The 11,202-nt window shown below is 33.1% G+C and overlaps 1 long non-coding RNA gene across 2 annotated transcripts; it reads right to left on the bottom strand.

The window, feature by feature from the left end:
- Window positions 1-7,598: 7,598 nt before the first annotated feature.
- LOC126612467 (uncharacterized) lies at window positions 7,599-9,705 on the bottom strand. 2 transcript variants are annotated; one of them, XR_007619130.1, is made up of 3 exons: window positions 9,635-9,705; window positions 9,282-9,370; window positions 7,599-8,077 (listed from the first exon to the last, which is right to left on the bottom strand). It is a non-coding gene; the product is annotated as an uncharacterized LOC126612467 (long non-coding RNA). The 2 variants fall into 2 exon arrangements; XR_007619129.1 differs by lacking the exon at window positions 9,635-9,705 and having other exon boundaries at window positions 9,282-9,513.
- Window positions 9,706-11,202: the final 1,497 nt, after the last annotated feature.

Below are 11,202 nucleotides of genomic sequence, written 5' to 3'. Positions count from 1 at the left end.
TTATGTTGGAGCTACGTATAAAGATATGGAACAAGGAATATGTGAACTCTTTTGGTCGAGTAAACTTTTAAGATGTCTTGGTTTTGAACCAAAGAAGGTTATGAAGTTATACTGTGACAATAAAGTTGTAATGGAAATAGTAGATAATCTGGTACAACATGATCAAACAAAGCATGTGGAGGTTCATCAACACTTTGTCAAGGAAAATCTTGAAAGAAATATTGTGTCTATACCGTTTGTGAATTCAGAGGAGCAGCTGACTGATGTTCTTACTCATGGAGTATCTAATAAAGTTTTTCAGGTATACCCACTTGAGGATGAATGTTGATTTGAGTCTTAAATTGTAAATATTTTAGGAGTCATATTTAGATAGGATTAGGATTTGTAATCTCTTGTATTTAATTTCCATGTCCTTGTAATTATATTCCTTAAAGAATAAGGCTTTTGTGCCTATATATAATAAGCTCTGGAGGATAAATAAAGTAACGAAGTATTCAACGTATTTCTTTTATGTTTTACTACTTAATTTTAAAATTAAGCAAATTTTTTATGAAAAAAAAAATAATACTAAACTAAGCCTAAGTCATACTATTCATCATAGAAATTAAAAAAATTAAACATAATCTTAGTTTAGCAATTTTAATCATGATCTAGTTGTATAAAGATATTGGGTTATGTGATTGTGTGTGGTGCCACTGCCAGCCTTAATTGGAAATAACAATGTCCAAGTTAAAAATACATGCATAGCTTAGCGTGCCAACAAGATCTTCTTTGGATCTTTTTGGTGAAGATTTGAAGAATCTGTAAATTGTGTCTATTTATCGTACATAGTGCGATCATTTTTTGTCAGATAATATTTATATTTAATTTTAAATAAAAATATATAAAATAATTTTTAATCCCACGATGTACAATAAATTGATATGATTTACAAATTTCAAGAATCTTCACAAAGATGATCCGGTTAGAATCCGATTCCTTTGGGTGGACGTTCAAGTTTATGCTTTACTAATTTACTATTTTATGTTTTAACCCTTGATATAATCACTGCTGCAATCAGACAAATCATATGCGTCTGCTACAATCACACTAATCAAGAGTCAAGACACGAAAATAAGAACCAGGACCACCCGTTTCCCGGTTAAAACGAGTGCCACACAAAATACAAAACCGTGACGGTCTTCTCCGAGCCACGGCTAACGCCAACCGACAGCTGTAGATGCCATCCTCCCTTTCTCCGGTGCCTTAAATCTACTAGCCAATCCCGTAGCTACACCTGTCTCTATTTGTACCTAATTGCCAAATTGGTCCAAAAAAACTAAGGCTTTTGACTTTAACCCTGTTTTGCTCGAGGCATAACGGACAATGTTCTCATAACTGGATATCGACACGTGTCTGTATGTTAAGAATTTTCTTATGTTTTATTTTAGGGATGTGATATCCACACACCCCATTTTACTTCTCTCACACCTTTTTAATTTTCGACCGTTGGATCAGATGAATTAAAGAAGATCAAATGACAGAAATTAACAAGAGGTGTGGGAGAAGTAAAAAGAGGTGTGTGGATAACATACTCCTTTATTTTACAATATTCATAATAATATGTTGAACGTCAAAAAAATATTTCGAAAGTTGCTACAAGCTCATTACATCATTGTCATCATCTCTACATGGTACATACTTTTTTAATTTTTAAACAAACAATATTATTTATAATAAGAGAGAGGGTGAATTTAGTTTCACAATAAGTTAGTGATAATTTGGTTCAAATTTATTTTTGACAAGAATTGAACCCAAGACATCTCACTTACTAGTGAAAAGAAATACTATAAAACCACAGTATTAAATGACCATCTCTACATATTTAAAACCTCACTTTTGAATTCTAAAATTAAAAATTGCCCTAAACCCTATTTTAATTTGTATTTAGCTTGGAATATTCATAATAAATTCATTTTACGTTAGAAAATATTTCAAAAGTTGTTATGAACTCGTTGTGACATTGGTGTTGTCCCAACATCTCTAGAACCTCATTTTTAGTTTGTGAAAATAAAATTAGTTGTTTAAACTTGAATCACTTACATACAAATAAGTATTTTCATAACTTAATGAAACTTGCTCGCTATATAACGCTTCTCTCTACTATTAATTGCAAATTTACTTTATGAAAACCTATTTTCGGGATTTATGTTATAGGCAACATCGCAACGAGTTTATAGAATTTTTCAAAATATTTTTCTAACGTAAAATGAATTTATTATAAAATATGACGATAATAACATGTGGCAGACTGCTATATAGATAGCTATCGGTGGGACTCAATGAAAACCTCTCATTTTCTGTCACATGTATGTTCTTATAGTTTATAGATTTTTTTTTAATGTTTGGGATATTTTTTGTGAGATTTCAGTGAGTTAATCAACTCTTCCCATAGAAAATTAGATGAAGCTCACACGCTTTGTGTGTGTGTAAATATAAAATTTTTGAAAAGAAACAAAATATATGGAAAAAAAGAGAAGTTGGAGAGAAATGTGTGTGAGAGAGAGAATGTAATTTTTTTAAGGGAACTTTAACGAAAAGCACCCGGTACTGTTCATTTTAACGAAAAACCACATTTTTACACTAAAAAGTCAATCCTGGTACTATTCACTTTACCCTTTATTTTGTCCTTATCATTAAAACTCAAAGTTTTCAAGCCCTTTTCATTAGTTTTCGTTTTTTTAATCTTAGTTTATTATTTAGAAGTTTATTGATTTTAAATATTTGATACATGAAGTTTTTTTTCGTTCTAGAGTGTTAGTTATAATTTTGGAACATCGTTAAGTTTTCTGTTAGAATCTCTGTTAACTGATGACGTGTTGCCTATATAGACAATGATTGAGTGTCATGTAGATATTAAAAAATTAAAAATTAAAAAATTAAAAAAAACTAATGACGTGTCGCCGACACCAGACCGCCGTCCATGCCGGCGTTCACGGCAGGGACATGCGCAGGAGCGTCGCCGGAGATCGATGTGCAGTCGGGGCACTCCCACTGGAGAGTGGCGGCCAGGGACTCGGGCTTAGCCAAGAGGCAGGTAGCATAACAGGGGGTCACGCAGGTCTTGAAGGTAAGCTTCTCGGTGTCGGGCGGAGTCGCCTTGCAGAACATGCAGACGCCGTCTCCGTCGCAGGGAAGCTTGCTAATCTTTCCTCATTTCTCTTTCCGTGGCCGCTGCCCACCCCACCTATCACTCACCCACTTCTCAAAACTATCTCCCCGGTGAATTTGCGTCCGCCATCGTCATCACTCCCTGCCTCGCTTTCAGCATTGCCTGCTCCATCACCGGGAGTTTGTTCCACTCTGGCTTCCATGCGCACGGTACCCGTGACCCACCAAAAGCCCTGGGTTTCATCTCTGCAAAATATAAACCTTTTTCTCTACAAAAAATTGGGGAAAAACAAATCTTTTTCCATCTGTTTGTTTTTTCTAATTTTGGGAATCGACATCGAAAAAATAAATTGAACGAGGTGCATTCAATTGAGAATTTGAGAGACTTTAACGAATCTATAGATTTTTATAGGGTTTAATTAATTTTTAGAGATTTCATATAAAATTTTGATTCAATTCCCTCGAAATCTAATGGGTAGAAGTGAGATTTGTTAATGCTTAAAATACACTACAAAATCTTTCTAATTCTTTCTAATTTCTCAACTTTTTCAAATTCTTTAAAATCAATTTCTAATTGAATACACATAGAATGTTATAAATTTCTTTAAAATTTTAATTGAATACATCCGGATTTCTAAGGATTTTAATAAACTATCTTAAAATTCTAATTGAATACACATTTAATTTCAGAGAATCATTTAAAATTCTGATTGAATACCTCTAGATTCATTAAAAGAATTAAAATATCTCAAAATCTCAATTGAATACACTCCGTTTAATTTATATAAAATTGAAGAAATCATATTGGGGTTTTGGTTTGGCGGGAGCAGAATCGAGTAAATGTGCGATGAGGGCTGGTGGTTTTAAGAGGGAGTTGAAGATCTTGGAGTTGTGAGGGGAGGGAGAAGCCATGGCTGAGTTTTGGGTGGGCGCAGAGGAGAGGAGAGGAGAGAAGAGAGAAGGATGAGGGTGGTGGGTAGGATAGGCCCAGATTTTTTTTTTAATTTTTTAATTTTTTTGAGTTTTTAAATATCCACGTGGTGTTCAATTATTGTCTATGTATCAGTTAACATAGATTCTAATAGAAAACTTAACAGATGTATGAAAGTGTCTAAAATTATAATTTTAGGTACCACTCTGGGACGAAAAAAAATTTATGTATCAAATGTTAAAAACCAAGAAACTTCAAAATAGTAAACTAAAATTAACCATTTTTTAAAATTAAAGATACTGTAATGACATGTGGATGAGTTTTTTTAAAAAAGCAAATTTTTGTATGTGTACAAATTCTAGATTCTAAGTATCCAAAAGATAGTGGGCACAAGATCTGATGTTTTGGGAACATATCATCCAATTTGTTCAAATCCACAGAAAAAAAGGAGTTGGAGAATTAAAGATTTGCGGATAGATGCACTGATAATGGCTGGAATCGAAGTTTCTGTATTGAGCATACTAAACGAATTAGTAGGCGTGTGGGTAAAAATGAGCCTTAGTACTAATTTGATACTGAGGTGTTTTTATAAAAAGTGGGTATAAAAAAAATTGAGCTAAAAAATATGTTTGGTAAACACTTAAAAGCAGCTTATTTTCACAGTTTTAGATGAAAAAAAAAGTTGAAAACGTGAAGCAGCAGAAATGAGCTTATTCTCACAATACAGCAGAAGAAGTTTTTTTTCAAAGCATATCAATACCAAACCAACCCTTAGCAGCTCAATCACTAGAACTACATCTCACTCCCACTTTTGCGTATGAGTTGAATCTGAAACCTCCTCACACGAATACTAAAAGCCGTTAGACGAATTAGTTATGTGTAAGAAAAATAGTGAGTCTTAACTTAGAGCTAGAACACAACCGATTTCCATACTGTGACTCTAACTTCAGCATCTTTCAACTAAATAAAAACTAAATGTCGCTGAACAAACGTATTATGCGTTTAGTAAAATAAGAGTTATGCCTTGGGTAAAAATCTTGCGTGTACGTAAGATTGCAAACTTTCAAGCTTTAATACATCAATTGCCAGAATTGAAACCACATATACTAAAGTGGAACATTAAAAAAATATAGGAACATGAAATGCCTAATTTTGCTCAAATTGAGAATTATACTTAAATACATAGAACATGTAGAATATGTGTATGATTTTTTTTTTCTTTCTAAACAAACGATATTATCTGTATTAAGGAAGTCAGGGAGTAGGTCTTGGTCTCATAATAAGCTAGTAGAATATGGTTCAAATTTATCTTCAACAAGAATCAAATTTAAAATCTTTCACTTACTTATAAAAAAGAATATAACAAGATCATAATACTAAGCGATAACAGTCCTACGAAACTTGACGTCTTTCTGCTTTATATTTCCAATTGGTGCATGAATAGGTTCCCTATCGTGTCAAATTGTTAAAGGGCCACGGTACAAGGAAGACAATACATCTTAACTCAGTACATTTCTAGTTGAGAATTAAGTCGCTTTTATGTGTCATTAGAGGTAAGTCCTAGCTGTAATAACTTTCCACCCACGAAAAATAATTCAGAGAATACCTTTTTGCTGCTCAGGTTCTAATGTCAGATGGACAAATGTAGAACTGGATGCGTCTACGATTACATGAGCAAACCATCGTCTAACAAATCAGATTATGCAATTACAGTTTATTTGGTGGTGCAAGTTGCTCTTAATAATCATTTTTTAAGCCTTTTTGTTTTGGCATGTTGAGATTTGCTTTTAAAATCTTGGCAATGCAAACTTTGGCATGTCTGGAGAAAAAAGAATTTGTGGCAGACAGTTTAGCAACCCATAATATTGATTTAGATTTAGGTCATTTTTATTTTGATACTCCATAAATGGGGGTAAGACTAGCCGACATTCACCTCTCCCAGACCCTGCGTAAAGCGGGAGCCTTGTGCACTGGGTACGACGACTCCTTATTCTTGTTCAGTTAGTTGTATTTATGAAGATCAACTTGAGATGTCTGGTTCTAAGGCCATTTCCAACTAATGGCTGGCCAGAGGGCTCGTTTTAGCCCTCTGGCCCTCCAAGATCCTCAAATATATTAATATTTTAATGAACAGTACAATGCCATATTTGCCTCCGTCTCCAACCGAGGGCCAGAGGGCCATAAGGTCAAATATAATTTATTTTAGGGAACTTTAACGAAAAGCTCCCGGTACTGTTTACTTTAACGAAAAACCACATTTTTACACTAAAAAGTCAATCCTGGTACTATTCACTTTACCCTTTATTTTGTCCTTATCATTAAAACTCAAAGTTTCCAAACACTTTTCATTAGTTTTCCTTTTATTTTAAGTATTGTTTAATGTTGTTTCCTATTACTTAATTTAATTTAATGTTGTATAATGGCTTAGGAAGTTATAGGAAAAAATATATAATTTAAAAAAAATATGAAACAAATTTTGTGAAATAGAAGTTATAGGAAAAAAATAGAATTTAAAATAAAATGAAACAAATTTTGGGAAATAGAAGTTATAGGAAAAAATAATAATTTAAAATAAAATGAAACAAATTTTGTGAAATATAAGTTATAGGAAAAAATGGAATTTAAAAAAAATATGAAACAAATTTTGTAAAATAAAAGTTATAGGAAAAAATAGAAGTTATATGAAAAATTTTGTAAATAAAAAATAATAAAACTGTAAAAAAAAAAAATTCAAATGCAACGGCTAGTCAGCTAGACGTTGCATTTGAATTTTTTCTTAAGAAATCCTGTCGGTTAACCAACAGTAATACATTAATATTAAGTAATAGAAATGTATTCCTGTTGGTTATAATCGACAGGATTTCCGACTAAAAAAATTCTGGCCAGCCCGGGGCTGGCTGGAAGTGGCCAGCCCTCTAGCCTTTTGGCCCTTTCCGATTCTGTGGGACCTTCTCAGATTCCACAGCCCTCTAGTCTAGCCCTCGGTTAAAGACGATTTTCGGGCTATTTTCTATCCTTTGGCCCTCTGGACCCTTCGGTTGGAGATGGCCTAAAGTTATTGTTGAATAAATTTGTTTGGGTTCTTCCTTTTTAGCCCCGTTTTTCAACAAAAAAAAATCCAACTAATATAATATCAATAAAATTCAACTTTTCTCATTTTCTAAATAAATAGTATCATGGGTCATTGTGTTTTTATTGTCACACTCCCAAATTAAGATATAAAAAAAAAAAACTAACGAAAATTCTAAAAAAACTTTCATTCAAATGAAAAGCCATTTTTAAAGGTATAGTGAATAGTACCAGGAAAAGGTATAAATGTGGTTTTTCGATAAAAGTGAACAGTACCGAAAGTGTTTTGTTAAAACTTCAAAAAAAAAAAGCCTTAATACTAAGTCTTGAAACTTGAAAGTATTCATTAGCTCATTTCTACTTACATGCAAAATTAGCCTGAGTGATGAACTTTCTAATAATAGGTGTAATTCTCATTTTATCAACTTCATATCTAAAACTTCATATCTATAGTAAGGATTGTGTGACATTTTTATACTTTCGTTAATTTTTATATCAAAATCTGCATTAAAACCTGACATAACATCCATGTGAATAATGAATTGGCCCTACGTGACACCCACCGACATGGCCCCATGTGGGCCATAAATTTTTTATAAAAATTTCTGCAAAATAAAATTAAAAAAAAAATTGTCGTCTTCCTCGCACAGGAGGCAGCCCTGCCCACCATGGGAGATCTGAAGGTGTGCCCAAGTGATGACCTCAACGACGTTCGTAGTAGGCCATAGATAGAAGCAGCGGGCGCGGGTTGCAGAATTCTTGGGTGGTCAGGCAGCAGCAGCAAGCACGGGCTGGGGTTTTAGGATTTGCAGGTGGCGAGGTTTGACATACAAGCGGTAATCGCAAATTTGGTGGGGGCAGGGTGCGGGTTGGGGTTGATTTGGTGGCTGTGTGTCATTGTCCATCGGCACGACGTCAACTGTGGATCTAAGAAATATCATTAGGGTCAGTAAGAACCGCGCGTAGCGTTCAAATATTTTTTAACAGAAATAGTATATCGCTATTTCATTTAGTTTTGATAGGCTTGAAATCATTTGCAAAGACATACTGCAAATTTGTTAATGCCTCATTTGTGTGAATAATTAACATGTTCCAAGGTTGCTTCCATATGAATTTTTAACAAAGGAACACACTTATCTTGAACACACTAACAAATTGATTGATGTCATTGCATCCTATTAATATGTTTGTGCGAGAATGATGATGTTTTGTTCATTCTCTGATATTACCATTTCGTTTACTTTGCATTTTTGGATAGTCTTTTACTAGGTTTTTTATTTTTTGGCCTTTTTTTAAAAACTTTAATCCTAAGAAGATTGAAATTTAAAATAAATCTGGTGTTATATTACATATTGATTATAATCCCTTGATATGTCCTTAATTCGAAATAATTAATGTGCATTTTATTTAATGTCTCCCATTAAAATTTTAAATTTATTAATATACAAATTTTAATTTATTTTTTTGACCAAAAAAGAGTTTTTTAATTTATTAATTTTATTTAACATTATTCAAACTTGAAAGACTCAATTAATGTACCTATATGTTACCCAAATGTATTATATTGAACTAATGTATTTAAATGTTAGTACCAAAATGTATATACCGAAATATATGTATCAAAATGTATTATATTAAATTAATGTACCTAAATTATGCACTAAAATGTATTATATTGAATTAATGTACCAAAATGTTTGTATCGAAATGTATGTACCGAAATGTGTGTACCTAAATATATGCACTGAAATGTATTATAATGCATTTAATGTACCTAAATGAAAAAGACAAAGTACATCGAAATATGTTATATAACAAAAATTAATTTATCTAAATGTTTACAACAAAATATATTATGATAAATGAAATGAAAATGAAAATGAAATAAAATTAATACAATAAAAATTAGGAAGGAAAAGAGAAATAATTAAAAAAATCAAATTATAATTAATAAATGAGGTTATTAATGTATCAAAGGACTAAAATTATATTTCGATCTTACTCAAGGTTTTAATCTAAAAGTCATCTTTGCCAAAGATTAAAATGAAGTTTTCTATTTTTTTTTCTTCCTACAATTGTAATCAAAACCAACAAACAAGCCAGACGCAAATATATGAGGGGCAACTCTAACCTTAAAGGGGCCAGCACCCAAGTCATCTATGAAGATTCACTGGAAGTCGAAGAGTTAGTTGACCCCCTTGCCCCTAAGTTGGTCCGCTCCTACACGACGTCACGCTTTAATAGATGTTCTGACAAAAATGCTAACAGAACTATAAAAGTGTCACACAATCCTCACTTCAAGTATGAAGCTGGAACGAAAAAAATTAATATATAAAAGTTTGAACTCATGATACTTAGGTTAATGAAGAAAAAAGAAAACTAAATACTGACTACCAGTAGTCAAATATAATCACAAAATCAAGCACACAAACCGATCACGCGGGCAATGCTTCTAAAATAAGCTTTGGGTGCGTAGAAACGCACCGTGGCGTTGTTTGGTTTTTGGGTTCGAATTCGATAGCGTTCATGCTTTGGATTGGGGTTGCCAGCAGCGCACGTTAGATGTATTGTACGCAACCTGCACAAATTATGAGAGAGATTTGGTTGCCGGGAACATTGCTATGATTCCATGAGGGAGAGGGGGGGGTATAATGGTAATTGCGATGGTGGTTTGGTTCAATCGTTGATCGGACGGTTGAGACGATGTGAGATAATGTAACTGGTACTGGTACGTTGAGAAGATTAAATGCGCCATGGCAAATGTGGGGACCCATGTATTGGATCACAGATTTTGGGTGGGAAAATTTGGGGCGGTTCAGACAAAAAAGAGAAGAAAATTGATGATGGTTTGTCACGTGACTCAAGACCGATATGCATGTGATTGTTCATCATCATAAAGGCTAAAGATAATCCAAGAAAAGAAAATATCGTAATACGATACGAAAATATTTTTGTTCATCACCATTTAATATAGTGTATACTCATCATTCTATTTATCATTGTTAAATGAGTTTGAATTTTGAAATTTGTGCTTATCCACTACATGAATCTCGAGATTCAAATTCATCTAATGATGATAAATATGGTGGTGAGCATACATCATACTAAATGGTGATGAGTAAAAATGCTCCCAATACGATATAGAGAAAGGTTTCTAGATGCTCTTTGACTTTTTTTTTTCTGTACACATATCTATTTATATATGTCATTGCGTAGAAGTAGGCATTCGGTATTAGCGGATCCCTTCTTCCTAGTCCATTAATTTTAGGAATATAAACCATTGAAATTTAATACAACGACTACAAACAGGGACTCACTTTAAAAGTTATAAAACTTTAGCCGTTTGATCAAATTTCAATGACTCGGATCCTAGGACTTGGTGGATTAGGAGGAAGAGATCCAAAATAATCACTTTCCTTAGTATTACGCTGAAATAGTATTGGGACGAGGCACCTCTCTCCTTTTTTTTGGGGGGGGGGGGAATGTTTTTTAACTTATAAGGAAGATGTCTTAATGTGATATTTCGTCTTGAAATTTTATTTTATTTATTTTTTATTTTTTATTTTGCATTTCGAGGTGTATTTGAGTTTTATTTATTTATTTACTTTTGGGAAAACATTTGAGGGGCTTTTTGGTTATTTTAAATTTTACTTTGTGTTTAGACGTGTTTTTAGAGTAGATGGATAAATCTTGGTCCCACGAGCGTGTGGACGACGCCTAATTCCGACTTAGAACGAAAAAGATAGAGCATTTTAAGTTGAAAGGCATTTGAAAACAAGAGCTTCGAGATTAGAATCCAACACATTCATGGTTGAAATCGAAAATTAAGAAATAGAAACAAATGAGGGCTTTTGGACCTTTGATGTTCGTTTAAGATTGTTGGCCCTGTCCAATTCGATCTCGATAGAGAGATTTAGGAGGGTTGCTGCTGAGAGTTGAGAGCTAAGATGCGAATTGTAAAAGTTTTGTTCCTTTTAACAAAAATTAAAATAAAAAGACATGTGGACCTGTAACAACTTGTCTGTTTGAGATAGACCGAGTTAGGTCCAGTT

Source organism: Malus sylvestris, chromosome 17, assembly GCF_916048215.2.
Source record: "Malus sylvestris chromosome 17, drMalSylv7.2, whole genome shotgun sequence".
Taxonomy (NCBI): domain Eukaryota; kingdom Viridiplantae; phylum Streptophyta; class Magnoliopsida; order Rosales; family Rosaceae; genus Malus; species Malus sylvestris.
Note: the sequence above shows the minus strand (reverse complement) of the source record. Positions and strands in the feature narration are given on the sequence as shown.